An 11,470-nucleotide genomic window follows, 5' to 3' on the forward strand; every position below is an offset into this window, starting at 1 on the left:
GTTCCGTGAGGACAGAGCCCGCACTTCGCTCCTGCCTGGGTCCCCGGCTCTCACCGGGGCCATGTGCTCAGAAGAGCACCCCCTCCACCGTCTGGGTGGCTTTCGGCTCACCACCCCCCACCCCCCAGCCACACACCCGCTGCAGAGGACAGTTACCCAGCGGCCGGCGCTCTGACCCCTGCAGCCCCGCTGAGCACATGGACGGCAGATGGGTGTGTGCTCGGTCCCCTCGGTGGCTGCGGGCCCCGGTTCTCCAATCCATGGGTCTCACTCTCTGGGGTGGGGCGTGGCTGTCAGGGCTTAATGTCTCCCATGTCCCCAGTTTGACGGCCTCCGTGGGGCCTGCGACCTCTGCCCAAGTCCACACACACGGGCCGTTGAGGTCCCCTCGTGAAACCCAGCCCCCGGCAGAGGTCTGGCCATCACAGGAACAGCCCTGCTTTACGGGACAATGGCAGACGTGGGAAGAAAGGCATCGTGTGAGAAACGGGGAAAGGAGCTGACGTGGCCGCGGTGAGGGAGGGACACGGACACAGGAGGGCGGCAATGCCGCTCCGTGACCTCCCGGCCCACCCCCCACCGCCCCCACCGAGCTCCGGTCCCCTGTCCCCCGGCAAGGCTGCCCGCGTGGCAGGTGCGGCCCTGTGTGGCCACCGTCTGCAAAGCGCGCGGGGAGCGGCTCAGCCCTGCGCACTTGGACTCTGCCGAGAGGGTAGAGCTCGCGCGTTCTCACCGCCCCCGCCCCCCGAAGGTAACCACGCGAGACAAGGACCTGCGAGTTAGCTTCACACACGGTCACGGGGCCCACCGTTAGCACACGCAGCTTCGCTGGTCAGTGCCGGGTCCCCACGGCGGGCCACTCACATGTGCCTCAGGAGGAAAATCACAGGAGGGCCTGCCACTCCTGCTTGCGCCCAGGACCAGAGCTGGACCGGGGTGAGCGGAAGAGAAGGGGCTCACGGGGCCTGCGCCCTGCATCGGGGACACGGCAAGGCCTGGGGGCAGGCGGACAGCAGCCCCGGGCCCCTACCAGCCCCACAGACCGCGGGTCCCATCGAGGGGAGAGCCCAGGGGGGAGGCTGCACCCCCACAGCCACGTGGACACGCAGGGACACCGGGCCGCCCCAGCCCCACACCCGGCCGGTCACGCTCACGGCAGACGCCTCCCGTGCCAGGTGCGTTCCGGGCTCTGCGTGAGGACAGGCAGTGAGGGTGACCGGGCAGGTCCCCGCCGAGGCCCCGAGGCGACCTGGGGAGCCAGCCTCTGAATGGCATCAGCGTGACGCAGCCGTGAGGTCTGCGCCCACCGGAGGGCTGGTCCCGGCGCCTGGAGTGCGTCCGCCTGCACACGCCAGGCGAGAGCAGCAGAGGCGAGCTCAGCCTCGGGAGAGGGCGCGGGTCTGCCCGGCACCGCTCTCTGCGCGTGGAGCCCCCATCCCGGGCCCGGGGGAGGCGTCTCTGGGACGTCCCTCCAGGCGGGCGCAGGGACAGATGTGCGAGGGAAGGCTGGGCCAGCTAAGGCTGCAGAGTGTCATTAAACTGGGACCGAGAGGAAAGAGAGTGTGACAATCACACACAAACATCTGGAAGATACAAGCAGCAGGAAAGCAGTATGTGCCTGGCACGGGGACAGTCCAGTAGGAGAAATGGGGCGTCATTAAGGGAAAGGAAACGGGGCTGCCTTGTTGCTGAGAGAACTTCCTGCCGGCCTGGCCCGGGACAGGCGCGCGGCACTCTCTCTGCTGGGCCCTGACTGCCACCTTGGGCTGCAGGGGACAGGGCTCCATCCCCACCCCCATGGTCCAGCCCCACTCTGGTGGCTGTGACGAGAACACGAGGTGACGGAAGGGGCCGAGGATGTCCGGGGCCAGGCAGGTGCGCAGGGCGGTGTTCACCTGCGGGCCCAGCGGAGCTGGCGGAGAGCGAGGGTGACCCTGGGGACCCCGCCGGCGGGTGGCCCCTGAACCTGGCCTCGCGTGGGGATCCTCGGCTGGGCCAGAGAAGGCCAAGGAGGGAGAGGCCCCGCACCCCCCCGCTCCTCCTGCCTGCCAGCGAGCGTGGGTGGGCGGCTTTTTGCCTCTGGAAGGAAAAAGTGAAAAACAGGGTCACTTCCTGAAACAGAAGTAGGTGACCCTCAGCCAGGTCAGCCTGCGGCGCAGAGCGCTCACCCCTCACCCCGAGGCCGCCGTGGAAAACTACCAGGCTGAGGGGGTGTGCCCGCACGGTCACAGAGGCTGTGCATCCGCCAACGGCGGCCACACGGGGCCCCTGCTCCACCCGGGAGGGGGGTCCTCACCCCCACCTGCACCCACCTGCTGCCACCCCAGGGGAGTCCTGCTCACCAGTGCTGGGCCCAGCAGTCCCTGGCTTTGTCCTGGTTTTAGTTTCATGAGCTAAAGTAATTTTTAAGGAACATAGCACTGATTCTAAATGGCCACTTGAGTCACGAATGAAAAGGACGAGAAGACAACATGGGGGCCGGGTGACGGAGGGTGGGCCAGCCGCACGGTGGAGAGAAGTGACCCTGGAAAAAGAAGGACATGGGGACGCATGCTGCCATCCGATGACGCTGCGTGAAAAAGGCCAGTCCCATGGGACAAATACCGTGTGGTTCCTCTTCCACGAGGCCCTAGGGGAGCAGAATTCACGGGCAGACGCAGAATGGCGGGGGCCTGGGGGCTGGGGGAGAGGGCGCGGGGACTGAGCGCCTCTCAGGGACAGACTTTCAGGCTGGAGGGAGGAGGAAGTGCTGGAGACGGGGGGTGGCGGTCACACAGCGCTGCGAAAGGGACTTGTCGCCCGATGTTCTCACACACACGGTTACTGTGCACATGACATCCCTGGGGGATTGGCGCTTTATACATAGATTCACGCAGTCAGAAACCCTTCTGGACAGTCCTCGTGGACCGTCCCCCGCTGACCACTGCTCACGTCCACCTGCGTTCCCTCGATGTCACTAAAACACAGCTTTCAACCCTTGAAGTTCGACTCTGACTTTTCGGGGCGCGTCCAAGAGGCAACTGACGGATCGATGTGTCTCTCCTACATCCATGTCGCTTTCCCTCTCCTTCTCCCTCCCTTCTCTCTAAAAATAAAAAATAAAATGTAAACAACAGAGAGAGACTGTACTGATTTGAGTCGTAAAGGCTGCAAGGAGCAGACACACCGAGGCCACCGTCAGAATGGGCCCCTGGAGGTCAGCCCCGGTCCCTCGTCCGTCGCTTTCTTTCTGACACCAGGATGCCCAGCGCATGCGTGTGCAACCGGACCGGGGTTCCGCCCACGCAGGACACACCTGACTCGGAGCCCCCGTGCCTCAGGGCCCCGCAGGCATTTCATACACGCCCAGCGCGAGGACCCCGGGGGCTGCCCCCGCCATGCTGGTCCCACGGCAGGCGGAAGCCGGCACCAGGCCCGCTCCGTCCGGACCACGTGGTGGCCCGGGGCCCTTCCTTTGCCCCGGGTCTCGCAGGATGCCTGCTTTTCTCCCAATGCGTGTGGCGCAACCCATAACAGTGTACGTTGGGGGAACCATTCTGGAAAAGTAACAGACACCTGACGTTTCGGAGACCCACCTGGAAGTCTCTAGGGAACAGACTAGCTGCTCTGCCCACAGCGGCGACGTCGCCCGGCGCGGCCTTACCTCAGCGAATGAACTAAAAGCGTTCGGCCCGTGTCACAGACGTTCTGAACGTCCCCTCTCACGGCCTCCGCCGCCCCAGCCTCTCCCTCCCCACATACAACTCAGGGGAGCGGCAGGCACTGCCCGAGGAAACCGCACTCGTCCGCTCTGGTCTCGATCCTCGGTTTTTACCCCCTCGCGTCCCACGTGACCTCCGAAGACCCGGAAAGAAGACGCTTCTCAAAGCCTGGAGGGGAGGCTGAGGCCTGTCCGTCCGGAGCCGCTGCCCGGCACCGCGCAAACCCCCGGGTGCCGATGGGCTCGCACGTGTCCCACGGGGCCAGGCCTGCGGCGGCCGGACCCCAGGGACACGAGTGAGGAGGCGCTCTGACCATCACGAGATGCGAGGGCTCCACACCTCGGTGTCTCCCATTCAGAGCGGTTTTTCCACGTGGAGAGAAAGTGGTTGCCCAGCCCCGGACGGAAACGCGGCCGCGCGGTTTGGCCCGCCCGGGAAGGGCCTTCTCCGGCGGCTCCGGGGTTTGGTGACTCCCCACAGTTGTAAATTTCCTTCAGTTCACGGCTTGTTTACATCTGGGGAGAGGTTTTGTTTTGTTTTGTTTGCGAAAAACCCAAGCCAAAAAGAAAATAAAATGGTTCTTTTTTTAGTTAAAAGATGACCGTCTCCCATTCACAGAAAACAGGCATGGACGCCCCCGGGCTTCTCTGACTGAGTCAGTCTTCAGACAACAGTTGAAAACACTTCCCAGGCGCTGGCTGGGGCCGTTCCCGAGGTCTGACGTCTGCTCAGCACAGAGTCGCGGGCCAGGCTCTGCAAGCCCCTCGCGGTGGCGGCTGGCAACTGTCCCCTTGCTTTGTGGTGGCAGTCACGGTCTTTCCTCTGGTGTCCAAAGAGAGGGCAGAGCTGTGTCCAGGAGTCCTGCACAGTGACCCCAGCCAGTCCCCAGCGACACCCAGGCTCCGGGGCAGGTGCAGGCTGGCAGGAAGGAGACGGGAAGGGAGCGGGCGGCTGGGGTCTGCCCTGCGGACACAGTTCGCTTCCTGGATGGGCCTCGTTCCTGCGTCCAGACACCACCCGGGTCAGAATCGACTGGTAAGGGGCTCACGAAGCGGGTTTCTGGGCTCCTCCCAGACCTCCGTGGGCCTGGAGATTTAACACCCTGAGGATCGGGGGTCCACTCACCCCAAATGCTCCCCGCACTCTGGGGCCACGGACATGAATAAGGATGGTGGGGTGCTGGAGAGCCGCGGGGAAACCGCTGTGCCGGGAGCAGCTGGCAGGCAGGGGAGGAACGGGGTGCAGAGAGCACAGGTGCCCGCGGTCCCACCGGGGCGTCCCACACACAGCGTCTCTGCCCGTCAAGGCCTGGCGTGGAAGGAAGCCCGCTGGGCTAACACGCCGCCCAGGCTCACGTGCTCTGTTGTCGTTTCTGCTGCTTGGTTCCACCGATCTGTGTGTGTGAGCCCAGCACCCGATGGCGGACCGGAGCTTTCACTCCCAGGCACACGTGGGGCCTCGCGTGGCCAAGCTGGCGGGCCCCCTCCGCTGGCCCTTGGCCGGTGCCCACTGGGCCCATGGCCCTCAGCCCTGGAGAAGGCCCAGCCCGTTAGCTGGGCGCGGCTCAGAGGAGAGAAGGGAAGGGAGGTCCATCTGGCAGCGACGTTCAAAAGGAAGGAGGAAAAGAGCCCGATCCGGAGGCCTGTCTGGGGAAAGCACGGGGTCCGAGCAAGGACCGGGTCACAGAGCTGAGGGCTCCCGCTGAGAATCATCACAACATTCCTCAAAAGGCGGGAAGGGCACATGAACCGGGGGCCCCCAACCAGAGCCCCTAAAACTCGGGAGCAGCTCATTCCACAGGGCGCCCAACCCCCTCTCTGCAGGAGCCGCAGCTGTCAGGAGGCGCTGCCCCAGCCCTGGCCCAGGACACCTGCTGTCCAGCCTCTGCGTCCCCGGGGGAGGCGCGGGGCCCACACCGGACATGCTCCCGGGTCGTCAATCTGTTGCCACCACCGCAGGCTTATCTCCTGACGGGCGGAACGGCCGCCCCTCTGTGCCTCGCCCCGCGGCCACATCTTTCCGGCACGCGGCCCTGGCTTCCGGCTGGTGAGGCGGCAGCCCAGCAGCTCTGACGCCACGTCCTCTGCTGTCACCAGCCGTCGGAGCCGCAGGACGCAGTCCCAGGAAAACAGGAAGGCCTGGGAGGCCGGGCCGAGCCCCCAGGGCTGTTACTGCGCAGAAGGGGGGCTCACCGCTGAGCACCTGCTGCGGGCCAGGCCGTCCGGCCAGACACACTCCTCAACCTTCACCGCCGCACCTGCGCCACCGTGGCGTGTGGTGACCGCTGCCATTTTCCTGGGCCTGCCACCCGCCCGGCGTGGGAGTTCACTTTGTCCCCAGAACCTGTGCATAGCAGATCTTAGGGTTTGGTTCACTAAGCCACCCCGGCCAGGGCTCCCCCTGCGGCATCTAAATCAGGTCTCAGTCTGACCCCCTTTCCGCACCTGGAAGGTGAGCCCCGCGAGCCCGGTGGCCTCCAGCTTTCCTGGCTCTCATGGTTCCAAGGGGACCACTGCCCTGAGCTATTTAGAATCGCATCTGTGTCACATTAGTTCTAACCCTAAGGGCCAAAATTATCTACTGGAGGGCAAGCGTTCTGTTAACAGCTCCGGGGGGCGTTGTCTGTTTTCTAGGCACTTCCCGGGATGATTAACTGCGACCTCATTAAAAGAATGACATTCTTTTGCTGTGAGCGCGTTCATGTGTTTCTGAGGTCATTAAAAAACAGACGGCCTCTCAACACAATTCCTCCTCAGTAATTTCCTTTGGGAAGAATGAAAGGACCAGAGAACAACATGTCTCTTCATTAGAAGCAGATGCGGCAGCAAATATTTTCAAAATTACGGTTGGACTCACAGTACCATTCGCCGACCGCATCCATAGTGTGCCGGCAACTTACGGGAGGATTTTCCAAGTGCAGCGTTTGCGGCTTATAAGATGGTACTGATTCCACTCGTACTCACAGCAGCGAGCGAGGAAAAGTGGGGGCCACGTAACTCGTGCCTTCAGCTAATCTGCTAAGTAAAACCGTCCCTGCGCCCAGGCTCACCCTTTCAAACCTGGAAATACTTGGAGACACAAAAGACCCCCTCAGAGCAGCATGACATGGTACCCACCGCAGCCCCATCCGGAGTGAACACACGAGCCCCGGCTGCTGTGGCCCAGGGCACTGAGCGTCCGCCTGCAAACCAAAGGCCGCAGGTTCGATGCCCAGGCAGGACACAGGCCTGGGTTGCAGGCCAGGCCCCCAGCTGGGGGAGCACAAGTGACAACCAGACATGGGTGCTTCTCTCCCTCTCTTTCTCCCTCCCTTCCCCTCTCTCTAAAAATAAGACAAACAGACAAGCCACGAGCTGTGCTGCTAGCAGCCCGGCCTGACTTGGACTAGAAGGTCAAACTTCAACAGCCCCCACTCAGAGTCAAATCCAATCAGCCCCAACGAGCCAAAGCTGCCCCCGAGGGCCTTGCAGAGGTGGCGGGTCCTGGGCTCACGCTGCTGCCCCCTCGCCACCGGCTGGACGCTCCCCTTCAGTTCTGTCCCTCCGCCGCTCCGCACCGCACACGGGCTCTTCCTTGAGTCGGGCCCCTTCCGCAACCCTGTTTCCACCCCACGGGAAACGATCGCCCAGAGAGGCTCCCAGCCCGAGACAGAACGGTGGGGCTGCCTGGCGGTTGGGGAAACACCCACCACTGCCCTGCCACCTTCCTTCAACGAACTCCCAAAGGCCTCAGAAGAGAGGGGTGCAGGCCACAGAACAGGACGAAGGCTGCTGTGAGCAAATGAACACCGGTCACCGGCCCAGACGTTACTAGGAGATGGTGTGACCCACAGACGGGTGACTCAGGCACGCACGGACAGGCACAGCCTAAGGATGGTCCCGGATGACTGAGGGACACAACAAGTGTTCCTGGCAATCGTGTGTGTGAGTCCTGAACGCACCGCAGAGCCAAGGCCAGTCACTGGTCACACTGCAGACCCCGTAAGCGAGGCTGAGATGACGCAGGGAAACTATAACCGCACATTCAGGTCGTGCCTGGTGTAAGAGTGCGTTTTGACAACTTACTCCATTCGGCTCCTATTAGCTCTCTGAATAAGTACCCTCCTCATTTTGCAGACAGAGGTGGGCTCCCACGGGGGAGGCCACTTCCCAGTGTCTGTGCGCACAGGGACACGGCAGTGAGGGACCTCCCGTGGGGCCGTTCCCAGCTCCGCTCTCCTTGACGCCCCTACACGGGATGACCTTAGGACCCGCCGTGACCTCTCACCAACACGAAGACCCCATGTCCCCCACATGGGGTCCCCACAGGTGCTCAGGACAGACCATGAGGTTTCTTAGGAAAGATGGGTCACCTTCCCTTTTGGGACCTCTATCTATGCCGTCTGGTCACAATTTTAAACAAAACCTGCCGTCTTCAAATAGCTATGACTGTGGTTCGGACCACCCGAAAGGAACGGGAGACGTGGGAACACTGCGACTTTGTTCCCTGGGGGAGGAGGAGCGCGCACTCTCCGGGACTGGGACCAGCTGTGTGACTCGGTGTCTCCTCACACGCAGAGCCCCGTTCCCTTACCTGTGCAGCAGGAGCCGGGGGAGACGCGGAAGGACGAGGTGCCACGTCCCACGCTCCAGACAGGGCATTCCACACGTCACGTTACGCGTCCTCACAGCTCAGGCAAACATGACCACTGCGGCCGCTTCACCGATGAGACAGGGACAGACACGGAGACCAGCGGCAGCACCTGCCTGCGGGCCCTCGCTCTCGTCACGCCCGTGGGGCGTGCGTCCTCTTCTGCGGAGGGGCCGGCCCGTGCCGCAGGCGGCCAGCACACCGTCTGGCCTACAGCGAGCGCCCAACATACCCTGGCCAGTGCCAACCCAAAGCGAGCTCAGAACAATATACAGTCTTCTGCAGCGCTCTGGCACTACAACACACCCACATACATATGTGTGTATCTCGTATGAACACGTTATCACATGCATATGAAATATCACCAGTAGGTCTCCCATCACACATGTCCCCCAATAACTAACCTCGCAGGTCTGCACTGTCCTCTTTCTTGCTGAACCAGTGAAGCAGCAACGGAGTCAGGAACGGACGTCAGGACCGACACAGGAGAGACCACGGGGAGACCCAGCTGGTGGCCCAACCTTCTCCTGCCGGGCGCACCGAGGTCAGCAGCAGCACCTCCTTCTTCCTCCTCGTTCCCAGATATAAAGACGTTTAGAACTAGAACCGCAGAACGTGCCTTTCCTACGTATTCCCACGCGACCTCCTGAGCCGCTCCTCACTTGGACGAAACCCCGGCCCTGTCCCGTTTACGACGTCCGCCCCGCATTCCGGGTTTTCTCCAGCACAGGAGAAGGAGCTGAGCTCTCCCTGCGGAGGGGCGTTCTGAGAAAACCGCTGCTTCCTCCTGCTCGGGGTAACCGCCAGGGGTTCGTCTCTCTGACCTCACCATGGCCACAAGAGCCACCCAAACTCGGAACAGGTGTCAAGTGAGCACCGGGAATAATGTCAAGTCGTAACGACTCTAAACCAAAGTGAACTGGTGATGTGTGTACAGCGCTCCAACATATAAATAGTTTTAAATTCAGTCCGTTACATGGATACCGTATCTATATAATATCAAGTACCTGATTGTTTCCAAGCATTAATACTTTGACCAAATACTGATTTCCATCGTAATGTGTGGGTATTAGGTTAAGTTAGCCTGTTGTTAATGCCTGTTATACTAAATAGCAACATAATATTCCAAGTTAGATGATCTTTAACTTAAAAATATGTGTAACTCATAAAAAAAACTGCACCCCCAGCCCTACTTACAAACAAAGAGAAGTAACTTACTATGGGTGTTATCTGGAATACAGCCAAGACAATCTGTTCCCCCAAAATAACACTTCGAGAACAAGCATTATCAGGTGAAAGTTTGTTTTTACTGTGCGCTGCGACCGTACACAGGAAACACCATGACAGACGTTTCTGTCTTCTCAGACGTGAGTCTGGCGTGTATCTGGCAGGCACTTTGCGTGGCCCACACTTGTGGGCAAATTTTCTATCATTTCATTTTTGTTTTACTGACGATCAGTCTAATTAGATCACGTTACCGACACAGACCTGTTCAGTGAACATAGCTATAAACCATGTAGAGTTACCAAGGGAAGGACAAAGCGCGCGCCATCTGGGCACGGAGGTACCACGCTAAAGGAAGTGCGATCCCACGGACACGGACAGGAACGAGCCCTCCTGTACCTGCCGGGCGGCCTCGCGACGGGCATCGGCCTCGCCAGCCTGCGGGGCTCAGGCGTCTGACACGCTGCAGGGAGGCGTCCCGGGGGGTGGGGGGGACCTGTCATGCGATCCCTACCTGCCCCACATCTTAGGAAACCCCCAGGCGAGGTTACCTACCAGACTGAGACCCTGCTTCCCAATTCGCATGTTTTAATGCATTCTTTTTAAAAACTGGCTCAATACTTTAAAAAAGTATTGTAGTACTTGGGGGGGGACTGCTGGGGGAGGGAGATGCTGGGTGGAGGGGAGCAAAGGGGAGAAAATTGGAACTGTTGTCACAATATAATCAATAAAAAAAGTATTGTAGTTTTATGTATTCAGAACGCAGGGCCAGCCTTGACGCCTGGTTCACGTCACGGAAGACTGTTGGTAACTTTCTGGGTCACAAAATGTTAAACAGCGCAGACATGAGAGACAGTGAGATTTTATTTTCTCTTTTCCTCTCACCCACACACTGTTTTCTGAAAGACATGAAGGCACACACATTGATGATGTTCTCCCGAAGAAAAACTAAGTAACAACTAAGCTGTAAATCAACAGGAACACAAACAAAAGCTTAAATGATATTATGGGAAAAGATTTACAAATAGATATGGAGCTCTTAATTTTAGAAAACAATTCAAATGATATCAATGCACGTTAAAAAGTTCTAATTTTCCAAATATTGATACCAAGTTTTTAAACTAAGAAATATTTTAAAGACCTTTTGTGAGAAGAATATAAGTGTAGTCATAACCAACATGATTCTCAAGTGACCTGATGCAATTCACGGTGCCTTTTTAAAGTCAATTATAATCAGTAAAATTCTAATGGTATCGCTTCTTAAAATTTAAACTGAGCATCTCCACTCTATTCAAAGTAAGTCACACGACTTACATTCATTCTGATCTAACGAGAGGCAGGGTCTCATTTTAGGACTTAAAAAGAAGTGTGACAAAGACATAGAATGGATCTAAATGTCACTTCACAGGTAAGAGAAAATTACAGTTTGGTATGAGTGCCCTTCTCAGGGTGAGACAGACGTCCTGTTCGTGATCAGGCCGTCGTCTGGGCGGGAGCGTGTGCGTGCACACACGTGTGCGCAAACACACACGCACACACACGCGCGCTGACGCAGAGAAGCCAGTTCATGCTGCCCGAATGGCCTCCTCTCTGTCCTGGAGCTTCGGCCAAGACAAGACGTCCCTGGTGTGCTGTTTTCGGTCGGTCCCCCACGACTCACTCGGTGTGTTCAGCCGAAGCAACGACACCGTTTGGAACAACACCCACAGTGGCACAGACCAGAGCGGATCCCACTTTGGGGAAAGTGCTCTCCCACGCGGCCTGCTGCTCCGTGACGGGGCTTTGCGTGCTCGGCACCTGAAACACAGCTCTGGTCCGGGGGCCGCAGTCGAGCTGAGGGTCCCCAGTGCACTAGAGAGCTACACAGACACACCGGGCGCTGATGGACGGAGCCTGCCACTCACTGGCGTGAGGAG

This window comes from Furipterus horrens, unplaced genomic scaffold, assembly GCF_987537825.1.
Source record: "Furipterus horrens unplaced genomic scaffold, mFurHor1.1.pri manual_scaffold_12, whole genome shotgun sequence".
NCBI lineage: Eukaryota > Metazoa > Chordata > Mammalia > Chiroptera > Furipteridae > Furipterus > Furipterus horrens.